Genomic DNA, 17173 nt, shown 5'->3' with positions numbered 1-17173 from the left:
AGTATCCTCACAGCGTCCCTGCTGTCTCCCCAAATTGTCCCCCCAATGTCCCCGCAGTATCCCCTCTGTATCCCTGCAGTGTCCCCGCTGTCTCCCCACACTGTCCCCAAAGCATCTCCACAGTGTCCCCACTGTCTCCCTGCTGTGTCCCCACATGGTGTCCATGCCATGTCACCGCAGTGTCCCCACTGTCTCTCCACGCTGTCCCTAAAGTGTCCACGCAGTGAGCCCACAATATCCCCACAGTGTCCCCACAGTGTCCCCACAGTGTCCCCGCAGTGTCCCCTGCTCTCTGGACAAACCATCGGGTTCCTCTCCTCAGTTCGTTGGCCGATGTGAACTTAAAAGTGTTCCAGCAATAAAAAGGGCTCGTCAAAAGAGTTGAGTCACTTAGAAATAAACTCCTGCCTGCACATTTTATTTATTTGTTTGTTTGTTTCCCCCCTGAATCACACAATATTTAGGGTTGGAAGGCACCTCGGGAGATCATCCAGACCAACCAGGGGCACCCAGAGCAGGTGACACAGGGAAAGCATCCAGGTGGGTTTGGAATGTGTCTGGAGAGGGAGACACCACGACCTCCCCGGGCAGCTCTTGGCCACCCTAAACATAAAGTTCTTCCTCATTTTGAAGTGGAACTCATCATGCTTTAGTTTACTGAACTCACCTCCACCTCGGAGTTGTCACAGGAGATTGTCAGTGCAACCTTCTCCTTCTGAATTAAACCAAAACTGTTAGTCAAAGCTGAAGCATTTGGATCACAGTGCCAGCTGTACCTAACATTCCATTTTTTAATTAGGAAAAAATAGGTTCAGTCTCTGAATTGCCGTTCCTTTTTAGTTACCTGTTGCATTTTTTTATTTACAAGGTTTTTGTACAGCAAATACAACCACTGTTCGTGACAAACACATGATTTCCAAAGTGAAGAATAAAGAATTGTGTCAGCTAGAGAGAGAGAAGGAAGATGAAACAAGCACAGTAATACACAGGAGGCAAAAAGAAAGAGCAAGAACATTATGTTCATCAGCCACGGACCCAAATTAACTTGGGAAAGAGATGTGGAAATTGGATTAACTCCTATGAAAGCATCAGGTAAATGTTCATTAATAGTCATGTGAGCAAAGGAAGCTTTAAAGGTGATGAGAAAAGGAACACAGAACTGTGATACTTTGCACATTTATAATTCCCTTTAAATTTTTCTATTCATACAGCTCTTGGATTGGAATGAACAGATAAATGTTTAACAGTTTTATGGTTCCTAGCCTAGAATTTAGAGTTCTGCACCGTTTCGGAAGCGGCCAAACTTCCCACGCCCAAAATGGGTTTGATCCCCCTGAAGTGACTCATGATTAATTGGTAGCAGCACAGGGCTGGCATTTTCCAAGAGCCATTGTGATGCCTTTCTGCGTGAGCTGGATTTTCCATGCGAATTCCATCACCTGGAGTGTGTAACAGCCTCTGCTGCACAGGTGACACACGTGTGGAGAGGGGAGGCAGCTGAGTGGAACAGGCAGTTCCTCCTCAAGTACTTCCTTGAGTAGTTGAGGGACAGAAAGAACCTTTCCTCTTTCTGCTTCTGCAAGAAAGAGGCATTTTTACACACTGCTCTAAGATTTGTTTCCCCTTTCAGTCAGCACAGCTGAACAATAGATAATAATAACCTTTTCCCTTTGTGTGCATGTTCTGTTCTTTTTCACTGCTTAAAAAATAATAATAAAAAAAAAAAAAGAACAGAAATGAAACGTATTTACCCTCAAGGTGGCTCTTAGTCCTACGCTCATCCCATTATTTTATTTCTACAAGCAATGCAATTTTTTTTAAAATGATGCCCTGTGGGATACAGAGGGTTTTTTTTATGTAGTCAAAAAAGCCATTGCACAGAGCTGAACATGGGCAAAACTAAAGTTTCAGCTTACATTAGTTTAGCTTTAAGCCAGAACCATCAATCTTCTAAGTGCATAATCTGACCTCTTCCACTGGTAAAATATTACAGGTTTTCTGAAGAATTTTAGCTGTAAAAAAAATATGAGCTGTACCTCACTTGTAGATACAGTAAGTTATTTCTGATGCACAAATCAAGGAAACCACGCCTCAAACGAAATTATTTGTTCAGTAGTTGAATTCTGACCTGTCTTTGTGTTTTCTGTAGAGATGATGGGATTGAATATGCACATCTGAGCACTGGGTAGAGTGAAAATCCCCAGATTTCACTGGAACACCTATGTCAGTGGAAATGTCAGTCATTTGGGCTCGGGGGCTTTCTGTTCTGCCTCTCCACAGTGACATTTAACACAAGGAATCCTTGTTCTCACCGTGGCTGCCTCAAGCCTGGTGGTCTTTTTTTAGCAAATGTATCCTGTTTCTATATTGTTGGTTTTGTTGTTCGTTTTTTGTTTGGTTGTTTTTTTTTTTTTGCTGATAGTACATCTCTCACTGCATTTATCTTCTCCAAGCACAAGCATCACTTGTACTCATCTCCATGTACATTATTGCAACGTGACATGGCGTGTGCATGTACCAGTTCTATGCTCTCTATTGTTACCTTATAAGTACAAGAGGTATTAAAAAAAAACCAAACCAAACCAAAAGAGGCACAAAAAATACAGAAACAGAGAATTCCAGATGTGTTTTTGGCCCCTGACAAGGAGCAGTGTTGTGCAGCCTCGTGAGGCTGTTCGACGCCTGGGTTGATTGTAAGGTGTTAAAAGAGAGCTGGAATTTTTAGGGTGCTGATGGTTTGAGTGTAAATACACAAAAACAATCAGGATATAAGTGTTCAGGAGAGTTGTCCCCTGCACCATGCCAGCTCCAGACTCAGAGGATGCAATTAGGGAAGTGATGCTGATGAATCCCCGCTATCAAACACTCCCAGTGTCATTGCCATTGTACATCCCGGATTCCAGCCTCGTTACAGAGGGGTTTGATCTCATGTTTAAGCAAATCTTCATCAGAAGGGAGCCTAAAAGTGTCCAGGAGGCTGGCTTAGTAACTCCAGAACAAGGGAAAGTGCTGAGCTTTCCAGGAGATCCATGAATGGACGAGGGGAGTCTTTTTAAAGGTTATGAAGTCCTTCTTTCTCCTCGTGTCTGAGAACTCTGATTGAAGTGAAAGGAACCTCTGTCCTATTCATTTCAAAGGGGGTTTTGTCAGGAAAAAAAGAGCTTGATCAAAGTAGCCAGTAAGCATGCTTAGTGGCTAATGTTCACAGTTAATGTATCATTCCAAACCATTTCTATTTCCAATTATTCCAATGGTTGAGGGAACTGGCAGCCTGCACATTTTCCTCTTTAGGGTCACCAAAAACCTATATCAGCCAAAAACCTGCAATCTAGCATGGGATAGCTTCCTGGGAGATGTAAAGCTCGGAATGAAAATGATAAAAAGTTGAAAATGGAGTTAAAATCCCGAGCCCGATGGCAACAGGCACAGAATAAAAGGAAATAAAAGGGCAGCTGTGGAAATGGCTGATTCCCCAAATTACAGCAGGAAGGTAACGTGATGAAAAGCAGCAGGAAGCTCCTGAGCGGAGAGTTTCATGGCAGAACTATTTGTGTCAAGAAACAGGTTTAAAGTGAAAGGGAATTGTGCTTTCTGTGTGAGGGTTACCACAGGCACGGGAGGGACGGCAGCTCTTTAGAGGAACCTGCTGCAGCTGCTTCCTGTGCCATCAAATCTTGGATTCTCGCTCCGAAAATCAACCTGCTCTTGACTCTGACCGCGCTCTTTTACCACACAGTTCAACAAGTTAGTGAACAGCAACGCAATTATGCGACCAGATTAATTTGGTTTGGAAGTATCGAGTGAAGCCATTAAGCACCTGTAGGAGTGCAGCCCAAAACCACAGAAATCTGGGGGGGTTACCACAGGAAAATGTAACTTTACAGTGCAGTGATCAGTGAAGAGGAAAAACATGGTTATGCCTGGATGCTGCTAAAAGCAGTACATAATGAGGATTGTATTTACGGCCTGAAGTTTTGGAAAATGGGCCTTGAAGAGAGAGAGATTTATCAACTGTCATTTAGAAAATCCTAGCAGAGAAAAATTGTGAGAACCAGTTTTACAAACGTATATGAATTTATCCCCAAATCTCACAGCTCAGGAGGCAAACTCGAGGCAATTATTTATTTATTTGTTGATAAACAAATACCTTTATTTACTTGACCTTCTTTATTTACTTGACCTTCTCTAGCAGGGTTTGTTCCTTTATCTGCAAATACCAGACCTTTATCATCACATCTCAGTCTTTTTTTTCCCCTTCCTAATCTCCAAAGTCCTCCCATAACCCCTTAAACCCCAAATATCTCCCCAGTGCTTCTCTCCAAGCAGGGCAGAACCATTTCCTGCTGCAGAAATGACCCGGATCTCCTCAAAGCAGCTCCCCTGGTGTCACTCAGGAGATCTTTCCCCACGAGGATCAGGTCAGAGGGCAGTTTATTGTCCCTTGTGTGGGAGCAGTGTCATCCTGTGCCCTGCACTTCCCCCATTCCTCTGCAAAATGGGGCTGAAAGCCATCCCAGGAAAACAAGAGTCTCTCAGCAACGTTGCTGTGCACCAAGAAACAGAAACATTATCTCGGTGGCAAGAGGAGTCAAAAGGAAAATGAAAGTGTCACGTTGGAAACAACCAGTGGTGATCCTGCTCGTAGCGCTTGGGGCGTACATTTGTAATGACAAGAGGAAGTTTTTAGTCCTGGTTGTAAGTTATGCAATCGACATGCAGATTTAAAGATGTATTCAAGCCTCACATTCCTGTGCTTCCTTGTCAAATAGGGTTTTTTAAAGAAAACAGTACTAAAAATGACACTTTCATTATGCAGACATCAGTCACAGCAAAGCTGATGCCGACGATTCCCACTTCCAAATTGCTGTTCATTGAAATCTCCTGCTCCACACGCCATCAGACCTCCATAACTATGCAAGGGCTTCCGAAGAGCTGCTCCAGCAAAGCCACACCTTGACAGCAGCTCTGGCCTCCTCAGGAGCAACAGTGCTCAGCTCAGGGATCTCTCCTGCTGCGCCAGCTGGAGGGGTGGGGAGGGAGAACCTCGTCCTGGGGCTGCGCTTTGGAGCATGAGGAGCCTTTTTTCATAATTGCCAGACCTGGTGGCCACTTTCACACCGTTAAAAGTCTGAACAGTCAGCCCTCCAGGAAGTGGTTGGCACCAAGAGGTTGCTTCTTTCTTGGTTTCTTTTAGGTTGGACCTTAAGAGGAATTCCCTCCTGGAAAGGGTGGTCAGGCCCTGGCAGGGGCTGCCCAGGGAGGTTTGGAGTGCCCAGCCCTGGAGGTGTCCCTGGCACTCAGTGCTCTGGGCTGGGGACAAGGTGGGGATGGGGCACAGAGAGGGCTCTGTGACCTTGCAGGGCTTTTCCAGCCTCAGGGATTCTGGATTCTTAAAGAAGTGACTGATGATTCCACATTGTTCCCTGTAAAGATGGGAGAGGTTTGTTTGCCTGTTATCACATCCAGCTATTTCACTCTTGTGCTTTTGGTTCACAGTCAAACCCTGCGGAAGGAGGAGCGGGGAGTTTATTTTGGAAGCTGGAGAGGGGCTTTTGGCAAAGGCACGGAGGGACAGGACACAGGGAATGGCTTCCCACTGCCAGAGGGCAGGGAGAGATGGGATATTGGGAAGGAATTGCTGGCTGGGAGGGTGGGCAGGCCCTGGCACAGGTTGGGCAGACAAGCTGTGGCTGCCCCTGGATCCCTGGAGGTGTCCAAGGAGAGGTTGGATGGGACATGGAGCTGAGGAAAGGCCAGTTTGGAGCACACGCCAGAGCACTGCTGAGAGCTGAGTCACCAACAAGAAAACAACAAGAAAAGGGAAGTTTGGAGCCTGCACAGCCCCTCAGGCTCCCTCACTGTGTGAATGGAGCCAGGGGGAGCTTCTGTCTCACCTCAGCTTGGTCTGCAGAGGATATTTTCACACAACTGGATCTAACTGTGTCCTCCTCTGGGGCTGAACTGGAAGCTGGATCTGTGGGAGCCTCCTCCGTGTGTCCCAGACTCAGGTCTGGAGCACGGACAGAGCAGGACCCCCTCACAACATCTCTCTGAAGTTCATTAAGAAAAAAAAGGAAGAAAAGAGTGAAAAGTGGGAACTGAATTGTGGGCATGGGATAGAGCAGACAGGGAAAGAGGACACTGCTGGAAGTGAGGGAAAGGTGATGCCCTCAACTCGGAGTGTTCACATGGGAGCCCTGGAAGCTGGAAAATTAAAAATAAGGATAACTCAGGGTAGCAACAGGATGAGAGGTCATGGTCTTGAACTGCACCAGGGGAGGTTCAGGTTGGACATCAGGAGGAATTTCTTCACAGAAAGGGTGATTAAATATTGGAATGGGTCCAGGGAGTTTTGGAGTGCCCAGCCCTGGAGGTGTCCAGGGAAGGCCTGGCCGTGGCACTCAGTGCTCTGGGCTGGGGGACAAGGTGAGGATTGGGCACAGAGGGGACTCAGTGACAGAGGTCTTTTCCAACCGAACTGATGCTGTGATTCTGTAATATCTGTGGAAGATTTGTGGCTCCTGGGCAGAAGCCCCTCTCAGGGCACACAAACACCCAGTTCCAGCAAGGCAGGCGATCGGGGAAGGGGCTGGATTTACTGGAATGCCAGTGCAGAGAGGAGCAGCATCAGCTGCAAACAGCTTGGAAGTCCCAAGAGAACGTAAGAGGTGACCAAACCACGGGGGACCATTTCTGAAGCACCTCATAGAAAATCACTTGTCACCATTTCCCTTTCTGCCTGGGTCACCCCAGGGTGAGTCAACGCAAGAGCCACTCCTGGCACACCTCACTCCTCACCACTGAGCCTCTGCAGGCTCCAACAACCTCCGTGCAAGACGTGGGAAAACCAGGGAATGTCACGGGCATGACGGGAGTTTCTAACCCTGCAATCCTAAATAATGCCCAAGGGATTAAAAATTTAGGACACTGGGGCTTCTGGCTCCTCCAGGTGGGGCAAAAATGTTCTCAGACAAAAGAATGGCTGGGTTTGGGAATGTTCCTGCAAGTACCCAGTGGTGTCACCAATTAATCACTCTTGGAAACAAAGGGGAAATAAAGGAGGGGAAAATAATGCCGTTATATAATAGGAAAATTACATCAGAGTTTCAGTGTAAAACTTCAATTGAAAAGCTACAATAGTTGTGTTTTTAAGGAGCCCAGATTAATCCGTTCCCATTTTCCCCCAAGAATTCAGTGGCTGGTGAAGGAATTTCTTTGCATGGTTCTTTCTTGATTTTAAACACGTGGGTATTTTGCGAGCTTTGCCTGAAGTCACAGGTTAATCCTTCAGAGGAAAATGATCCATCAATCCTAGGAGTGTCAAGGAGTGGTAATCCCAACCTGTCTGGATTATCCAAACTACATTTGTAAGCCACCAAGCTTAAGAAAACGCCCACCTCGTGTCACCTGGGCCATACGAAAATATTCCAGCTCGGGGTAGTTGTGGTTCCATTCCCAGCTTCCCTTTCCTGCTGGCACCTCTTTAACAGCAGGGTTTGTTCTGCTCCACTGCCAGCTGGAAAAGGAACAGGTTCTCCCCCTGACAGGGCAACCACAACAAGGAGCTGTAGGTCTTGGCACATGGCTGGGGTCGTTAATTTCCTGAGGAACAGCTCCTCCATCCCACTGTGGGCAGAGCCTTGGTCGTGCTTAACCAGCACCTCTAAAGCTTTTCCTTTTTTCTCCAGCTGGGAGTGGGAGCGGAGCCCTTGTCTCTCCGGGATCAGGAGACGGGATGATAATTCTCCCAGTGGATCCTGCTGTGGTTTGGCTGTGATTTGCCAGTCTCATCCCTGCATTTGGCCAATGCCCACGGGCGCGTCACTGTCCAGGACATGCTCTGAATTTATTAAATTCCATGGATTTTTCTCCTTCTTTAACCATACCTGTAGTCTGTCAGCAAATGCACTTCCAGAGCCATTTCCCTGTAACGCTGGAGGAGCTGGAGCTGCGGATGGATCCAACCAAACCCCGTTTCCATCTGCCATGTGATGTCTAACCTGATCCTCCACCTCCGTTCCTGCCCTTCCTCTCCACAGAGTTCCACAGGTGCTTTGCTCCGACTGCTTTTGGAAACGGTTTTATTTGCATCACCTATTTTGTGTTTGGCTTTAAAATTCTAATTTCAGCTGCATTCCTGTTCTCCTCGTTCAGGGCAGAACGGCCCTGTTAACGTAAAGAGCCATATGGTGACAGTTTAAAGAGATTCAGTGCAAATCCGGTATTGGCACGAGGATCGAAAATGCCAAAAACTCCCTAGGAAAGGTGGATTTGGTGTCAGCAGTGGCAGAGCAGAGGCTGTGGTGATGCTGAGCCCTGTGGGTGGGTGGTGGGCAGGGGGTTTGTTACTCCAGGGGCTCCCAAAAGTCAAGATTTAAAATTAATTCACAAATTAGACTTGACAAAACAAGTTTAATGTCAGGTAGTTCCTTTAGGTCTGTTGCTGACAACATAACTTTGTGTTTTCCCCCCAGAATTAACAGAATTTTTCATTCTCTGGTTTTGCTTTGACAGGTTCTCAGTATAAATCTTATCTATATAAATCTTACGTGCAACCTTTCCACAGCATATTCAAAAAAGTCTCTGCTTTAAAGCAAGGGCTTAATTTAAGCCTGACATGTGATTTGCTAAACAAACTTATGACTAAGGCAACACCGAGTTTGTTCAGTAGGACCAAAATTTGCTCCAGAGTGAATCATCAATGAGTAAGAGTGATGCTATCTGGAGTTTTGATCTAAGCACAGATTTGAATAATGACCTGGATTTTTTGGAAGAGCAGCCAACTAAGCAAGAAAGGGGTGGGGGGTGAGGGGGGAGAAAAAAAATCTGTGAAGAATTCTGTGGTTGATATCACTACCTATTTTCAGCCGTGTGAGTCAGGGAGCCATCACATGGATTCGCACAGAAATATCAAAGCAAATCCCACTTCAAACCCACACCACTTCCCAATATATCCCCTCACTCATCGATCCCAACAGCCAGGGAACGTCTCTGCGGCTGAAATAAAAGCCAGAGGGATCAGAGCTCCAGCAGCAGTGAACTTTGTTAAAACAAAGCCTCTCCTTCCCTGTGCAGCTCCTGCCTCTGCTGGTCTGCAGCCCAACCAAGAAGGAGCAGGCAGGCAAAAAGTGCCGCTTGCTGAGCTCAATCAGCGGAGCCCTCGCTCTCTGCACAGACCCAGGGAGGCAAACTGTGCGGCAGAACTGCCCCAAAAATCGTCCAGATGGGCAAAGGTGGCACCCTGTGCCAATATTCCTTAATAATAACGACTGAAAGAGCCACAACTGCCATGCAGGGCCTGGAACCCAACGTATTCCTCCAATTTTGGAAGCCTCTTGGGAACTAAATGTGAGATACCTCTGGATCCACGGCAGGAACATCGTCTGGAGTGGTTCATATCATGGAAATGAAGCCAATTACGGGGCTGGAGAAGAAAACATAACTCAGTGTCTTACAGAATAATTCTCCTAAATCCCATCCCAGGAGAAGATGAAGCTTTGACAGACTTTCCCTTTCCCCCCCCCCCCAGAATATTCCGAAATGTTTTGCAAGTTGCTGCCAGATGTAAAAGGAAATGGAAAGAAGGATTTAGGCAGTATTTTAATGTGATATTCAGAATGGCAACGTTTACACGCCGGAAGATGAACCAAACATATTGTTTTGTACTTTTATTTCTTTTATTGACCAATGCATTTGTAAGTCTTACCACTTTAGGGCATCCTACTCTTCTCCTAGGGGCTATAAAACCCTATAAATGAAGATTATTAGGATCTCCCCACTACAAAGAGGATTTAGCTGTGAATTAACAAGCAAATGAAGAGGAGAAATGGAAAAGGACACCGAAAGGACAGTGGGTTGTCTCCTGAGTTGACAATGTGGTCATCGGTCAGTGGTTGACCTCGATGATCTTGGAGGACTTTTCCATCCCTAATAATTCTGGGATTCTCTGATTGTCCCTTAAGTTTTTGCTGGGATCCAGCGTAACCAGAGCTGGTGATCAGGGAACAATCAAACACCAAGAGAAATTGGTACTTCAGGGAAAGGGATGCAGGGAAACTCCGACTGGGAAAGTGCTGGATGACAGAAGGGCAGGGGTGTGGCAGAGTCAATACTTCCAGAAACAGAAACTCCACCAAAAGTCAGCCAATTAGCACCTCCCTGCTTTATGATTATGCATCGACTTGCACAGATCACACAACAACAGCTCCACAAAAGGCTGAGGAAACAATTCCAGTACCTTGGAAGTGCTTTGGTTGAGAAATACCATTGCCAGTAATGTTTGGGGCAGATCTAGTGATCATGGAATCATGGAATGGTTTGGGAAGGATCTTAAAGATCGTCCAGTGCCACCCCTGCCATGGGCAGGGACACCTTCCACTGTCCCAGGTTGCTCCAGCCTGGCCTTGGACACTTCCAGGGGTCCAGGGGCAGCCACAGCTTCTCTGGCTTATGGATCAGGACTCTGTAGTGTATAAAAACCAGAACAAAACCACAGTCAGAGCTTCCAAAGGTGGGAAATGTGAGTGAGGAAATACCTGTGCCGTGTTATTCCAGGGCAAACCACACCGTTCCACGCAGGTTGTTCAGGAAGCAGCTGGAGCTGCTGTTTGGAAATACATTCCCTCCCTCTACCCTGGGCAAATCCACACCTCAGCGAGGGGCACATTCCTGCCTGGAGCTGGCAGGTGCCTGCCACTGCACCAGGACTGGCAACAGGAATGGCACAAGCAACTCAACCACCTTTAATTTAATTTCATTAAGGTTTGGTTTCGAGCATAACCTCTTAGCCTTGGTGATGCACCAGGCGTGCCAGGTCACCTCCTGGCACGGGGCACCGGAGCTGTGGAGCGGCTGGGAAAAGAAAAGCAGTGAGACCAGAGGGAGAAATGAATTCCCAAATGCCTTTGGAAGCCCCTGGGGAACAGCAATCCAATTCCCACGGAACACTCGAGCCCTGACCCAGACGTGTGAGCAGGTAACTCTGGCAAGAGGCCTCAGCAGGGTGGGTGGGAGCAGGAATAAATTTAGCTGGGTTTTGCTTTGGAGATCAGACTGTGCTCATAACACTCTGCTTTGGAGGATGCTCCAGAAAAGATTCCAAACACCCCCGTGTTTCTGAGTTCCCTGAAACACCGAATAGAAGCAATTGTCTGAGGGAAGAGTTCTCTCGGATTTCAAACAAAAAAAAAAAGATAATGTGCAGCTTGAGTTAAAAGCAGCTATTCTGAGACAAGACAACTTGAGTTTCATGGTTATTTACCTGATGCAGCGGGTCCTGATGACTTTCTGCAGCAGAAGGTTTAAAAGAAACCTCGCTTTATAACTTCTGTTTTCCCAAGAAATGTAAACTTTGAGCTGTTCTGTTTAATTCTTTATTTCCAGAAACGAGCAGGGGAGAACATGAACTCCTGACCAGGAGTTGTGCCTTACCTGGGCTTGGCTTTTATTGGAGAATGAGGCTGAAATAAATTTCTTTGAGTGTTAAGACTGAGAAGTTGGGAGGCCCCTAACTCGTGGATATTTTCAAGGAGAAATCTCATTCCTTCTTCTAAGGATCATTAAAAAAGCCCACAAACAACACCATGGGCCTGACAGGAAAGGCCACACAATCAGTGACAGCTCTGTTATTAATCCTGCTTGGGGAACATCCATGCAGATTAGCTGGATGGTGCCCCAACAGCTGGATTCAGGGATGAGACACAGGGATAAATCTGCCTTCCCTATAAATGGGACCAGGAGGGGAAGAAGGATGGAAGCACAACCCCCACCTTTCCTTGTGCCCCCTTCCCAGGGTGGGAATGGTCCCTCCTTGGCCCGCCCAGCTCCTGCTGGGAATGTCCTGGCTCTGACCAGCTTGTGGGACATTTGCTCTTCTGAGAACACTTGACACCTGCAAGGTGTTCATCTCCTGAAAGTTTCCAGGTCAAAACCAGGGAGCCGTTACACTTTCACTGAGTAAATAACGGCACTCGCTCTGCTGCAGGTCCAACGATCCTCGGGATACACTGCAGTCCCCCTTGATCCATTATTTTATTGGATACTTTAGTCCCCCTTATCAGGCAGTTAATAAGAGGATCGTTGTCGATAATTAATGGCAACATCTTCCTCTGGAAACGAATTAATGGAAATGCAGCATCCACGTCCTTTGGAATGTGGCTCTGTTGAAACAACTTGCTAGTGAAGCCTTGGACACTCCCAGGGATCCATCCAGGGGCAGCCACAGCTTCTCTGCCCAACCTGTGCCAGGGCCTGCCCACCCTCCCAGCCAGCAATTCCTTCCCAGTATCCCATCTGATCCCACCACCTTTCAGTTCCAGGATCGCAGGGAGGCCGAGCAGGCACAGCAGGGGGAGCTCAGTTCGGGGGGACAGGCGCGATAACGTCTTGTCGTGCACGCTCCGTAATTAATTTCAATTTACTTAATTAACAATTCAGTCTTTGGGGAAGGAAGATGAAAAAGTTCCTTCATAAGCTGACAATGGGTGATTGTTCTGGGCTTCTTATCCTGGAGGCACCGGGGATAATGGGAGCTGGGGAAACACTTGGATAGATTGATTACACGGAGGGGATGGGAGTCCTCCGGCACAAGCTCCTGGAACGGGCACCTCCTCCCTCTTCCCATCTTCCCAAGGAATTCGACTTGGGGTCAATACACGGAAAAGTAAAATTTCTCCTCAAAATCCCATTTTCATTTGACAACTCAGGGCTCGGGAAGCCGGGAACGGATTTAACCTCTGCCAGAAATAACCATCCCTTCGCCAAACGCTCCATGGACAGGCAGCAGAAGCTGGGGAAATGGTGGTATTAAGATCTGAAGGTGGAGATTCCCAATAAAAATAAAGTGATATCAAAGAAATCCGGCAGATGCAGCGTCACAGTGGCAACGCTCAGCCTTTCAGGAGGAGATTTACATCCACAGTCGCTCCTGAAACTCGACATTTGCATGGAATAACTCGGAATCTGCTGCTGGCCAGGCTTTGCTGCCCGTCCTGCATCCCTCAGGGCTGTTAGTTGTGCTCTCAGCAAAGCCCAGCACTTCTACCAGACGCAGATATTTCATTGTTACTCCTCCAAACTCCACTCTGGGTTTTGCACCTTAGAACTGCCCCTGCCAGGGCTTTTAGCCCCTCCCAGATTTAATCTGCACCATTAGTGGGCTTCAGCCTAATTCCCCCCCAGCTATTCCAGGTATTTTAACAAGGATCACATGTTGGATGTGTTTCCATGCCTACGTGTGTCCCACCTCAGGACAAACTCATTCCACCTCGCTCCCTGTGCGGATGCAAATGAGGGGCTGGCAGGACATTCCTGTCCTGCAGATAAAAGGTGTTGGGAGCCACATCTGGATCCAGCACCTGTACAGAAACTGGTCCCAGTGGCTGCTAAGGAAGGACTTCATAAGCAGTTTTATAAAAGTTATTGTCCTGGTTTATTTTATTTTAAGGCTGCAAATACCAAACTTGTACTTTCATAAATCTCCAAAGTTTCTCCTCATTTTTAAAAAGTATTAAAAAAAATATTTATTTGATTTCTAATGCTTTACTCTATTTTTTTCTCATTCTGTCCTGACCAAGTTGTTCATAGCAAAGGTTTAGCCAGCACCAGGCTTTTCCTGGCACTTACTGTGACACCTTGGGAAGCAGGAGGTGCCTGTGTGGGCCTGTGGGCTCTGCTCCCTCTCACAATTCCCTGCCTTTTTCGCCTCCCCACCCTCCCAGCCAGGAATTCCTTCCCAATATCCCACCTGTGATCTCCTATTTGTTGTTTTGGTTGATGAAACTCTTAAGATGGGTAAGAGCAAGTGTGGGAACTCCAGATTCCCCTTTTGGTCACAATCAAACAAATGAAAGACAGGATGGGACAGGATAGGATAGGACAGGATAGGATAGGACAAGATAGGATAGGATGGGATAAGAACAAAGTTTCCCCTCAGTTTTTTAGGGGTGAATCTTCCCTTTTTCCTCAGAAGCAGAGAGTTCAATCCCACAACTGAGAAAGATAATGACAAACCCCAATAAATTGTTGTGTTATTTTTACGAGTTTTTCTGTCCCTGGAGGAAAAACAGCGAGAGGAGCGAGAAATGATTTTCCTGGAACTGCAAACGAGCGGTGTTTCTATCAGGAGCTGGGAATTGCTTCTCTTTGAGAGAGGCCTGAAATGATTGTGATTTGATGAGATGGGAACCTGTGAGGTAGGATTAAGAACGTGCCCATCCCATAAACTTGTTTTCTGTCTGAAAAGTTGGGTTTTCACAGCCCAGACTCTGCAACCCCCCCCGCCCACGTGCTGTGGGAACGTGCAGAGCAGAAACCAGCTGAGATGGAACTGTGTGCATTTTTGAACCCAAAGCATTTATTCTTCCAGATTTATTCCATTTCTTCTCCCATTCAGGGAATGATTGGAGCCCAAAGGACTTACCTGCAGCATGGGCCTGGATGTGGCTGTGGCTGGAAAAGCCTTTGTTCCCCATCCCACTCTGTACCTGGTTCAGCTCCGTTCCCAGCCGGGCCCAACCCACGGCTCAGCCCCGGATCATTCCCTCACTGGGATCCATTCCTGCCTGAAATTCTGAAACATCAGTGCCAGTGCTTCTCCCGGACTTGTGTCAGCCTGTGCCAGTGCTTTCCTGGGATCTGGACACAGGAATTTTGGAGGGTGCTCTTGCTCTTCCTTCTCCACTCTACTTCATCCCCTTTAAGTACCTCAAACCCTTCCCATTTCCCAGACCTTTTCCAAAATAGGCATTTCCAGAAAGAACTATTCTAAATATATATTTGTACAAATATATACATGCTCCCTGTTCTAAATCCTAACCCCTCATCTTCTGCTGTTGGGATGACAATTACAAACACTTCTCCTGACAGATGGAATCTTTCGCAGGGGGATATTTCAAATCCAACCTTCCATTTTAAATTTCGGGGTTTTTTTTCTTTCTTTTTTTTTAAAGCAAAAACAAAAATTGCTTTTAAAGGGTTGTTGGCAGCCAAGGGATCAACTGTAAAACCTGGCACAGAGAAATGAGCCGTGGGGAAATGACTTCCCGCTGCTTCCTGGGCTTCCGAATGCAAAGCAAATGTAAGGGATCACCGGTCCAGGTGAAACCAGAGGTGGCTGGTGGGAATTTCTAGGGAGCACAAGGATAACCAGAGACACCAGGAGCAGGGCAGAAATGCTCGGTGGGCTGGTCTGGGAGGTGCGTGGAAATCCCTCAGCTCGTGAGCTGAGAAATTTAGTTTCGGTAGGACTTCTTTAAAGCCTCAAAAGTGTTTTTGCTGCATCGATTTGCCCCTGGAGCGAACTGAGGGGGAACTCCTCGCAGGGAATACGGAGGCAAACGACCTGCTGGTGTGTTTGGGGATTTTGGGGTTTGGCTGTTGAGTTCAGCGCGGTGGGAGGAGCAGAGTGAGGGGTGGGATGGGAGTGGATCTGTTCCTGGGACCTTCCGCAGCCACCTCCACTTACCCGTCGGACGCCGCCGCCGCCGCCAGGAGCTCCCTGGAAATGCCCAGCTCTGGGATGCTCAGCGATGGCTGGGGGTTCTCCTGGCCCCTAGAAATGGCCCTCAGCACTGCTGGTTGCTATTTCAGCTGACAGAGGGGCCCTGTTTGAGGCCGGGCATCCCACGGAGCCACCGGAACACGGAGCCCCTGCCCCGAAGAGAACAGCACAGGAACTGTTTTTTCTGGTGATTTAATCATAATATTGACAACTTTATCAAAAAATTACAAAACTGATATTAAAAAAATTCTCTAATTCTTAGTAAGACTAGAATGGGTTCGTTGTTTTTTTTTTTCTTTTTTCTTTCCTTCTTTTTTTTTTTTTTTTTTTTTTTTTTTTTTTTTTTTTTTTTTTTTTTTTTTTTTTTTTTTTTTTTTTTTTTTTTTTTTTTTTTTTTTTTTTTTTTTTTTTTTTTTTTTTTTTTTTTTTTTTCTTTTTTAAAAAATAGAAAAGCACTTTTATGCTACGGCTCTTCTGGAATTCTCACATTACAACCCTACATAGCAAAATACAAACTGTAGCTAAGAAAGGTACCAGTCCTAAGGTAATCCAGTCCACCACGAGCCCTCTAATATCTCTAGACCATCAAACTCAGGGACTCCAAAAGGATATCACATCACTTAGAAACCTTCTGCAAAGCTGATCGAGGAAAGACCTTTGAATTTTAAGTTCCTTTTAACCCCTAAAACCTTCGACTGTGAGGAAAACAGACCCGGGACATCAGAGGTGGGGTGGGTTTTTTTTTTTTTTTTTTTTTTTTTTTTTTTTTTTTTTTTTTTTTTTTTTTTTTTTTTTTTTTTTTTTTTTTTTTTTTTTTTTTTTTTTTTTTTTTTTTTTTTTTTTTTTTTTTTTTTTTTTTTAAATTTTCCAACGATGTGGATTTTATCTCTGCAGCTGACACCGGCCAAAGGTTTCCTGTCAGAAGACGAAGAAAATCCACTGGGCTAAAGGAAAAGGTTTTCGCTGTTGTTCCGTTTATGGTGTTCACAAAACGCACCATAACAGAAAGAGGAATCATTTCCTTTAATTGGAACGTCACCTGAATGACTCAACCACATTGTCACCCACTCAGCAAAAAAGAAAGCATAATAAATAAATAAATAAATAGACAAGAACACGTTAACACTTTTACATCCTCGAGGAATCACGTCGTTCCCTACGAATCTACCGAGGTCCTGACCGACGCCGTGGGCTCCTCAGCCACTTCACTCTGGGGTGACTGTGCCATATTAATGACAGATAAAGTGGTGTTCCACTTGCCACAATGGGATATTTTTTCTTTTTTTTTTTCCCCTTTTTTTTTTATTCCCCCTCCACCTTTTAAATATAGGAATTCTCTCTCTTAAATTAGAAAGTAGGCAAAAAGTATTTTTTTTTTAAATTTTCCTTTTTTTTTTTTTTTTTTTTTTTTTAAGTCTTCTATTAGAAAAAATAGAGATTTCTTAAACAAAAAAATAATAAGGTAGAAAGAGAAGGGTTGGGCCTCCGTCAAAAAAGTAGATTATGCTTTAATGCAAAGAGAAAGAAATGGCTCTATGGGCAAAATTCAAGTATGAGTGACCAGTTTGTTTAATTGGAAAGTCGGTGCAACATTTTTCTGAAAATGTTCCAACAACTGCACGACCTGCAACGCTCACAATATTGACAGGAACTGCTGACATGGAACCAGCAACA

General features: G+C 45.9%; 1 long non-coding RNA gene across 1 annotated transcript; it reads left to right on the top strand.

The window, feature by feature from the left end:
• Nucleotides 1-446: 446 nt before the first annotated feature.
• On the top strand, nt 447-14808 carry LOC114069444. Its single transcript, XR_003573778.1, has 3 exons — nt 447-540; nt 881-1092; nt 14393-14808. It is a non-coding gene; the product is annotated as an uncharacterized LOC114069444 (long non-coding RNA).
• The last annotated feature ends 2365 nt before the right edge of the window (nt 14809-17173 follow it).

This window comes from Empidonax traillii, unplaced genomic scaffold, assembly GCF_003031625.1.
Source record: "Empidonax traillii isolate 1590-97213 ecotype Southwest subspecies unplaced genomic scaffold, ASM303162v1 scaffold1261:size185688, whole genome shotgun sequence".
NCBI lineage: Eukaryota > Metazoa > Chordata > Aves > Passeriformes > Tyrannidae > Empidonax > Empidonax traillii.
Note: the sequence above shows the minus strand (reverse complement) of the source record. Positions and strands in the feature narration are given on the sequence as shown.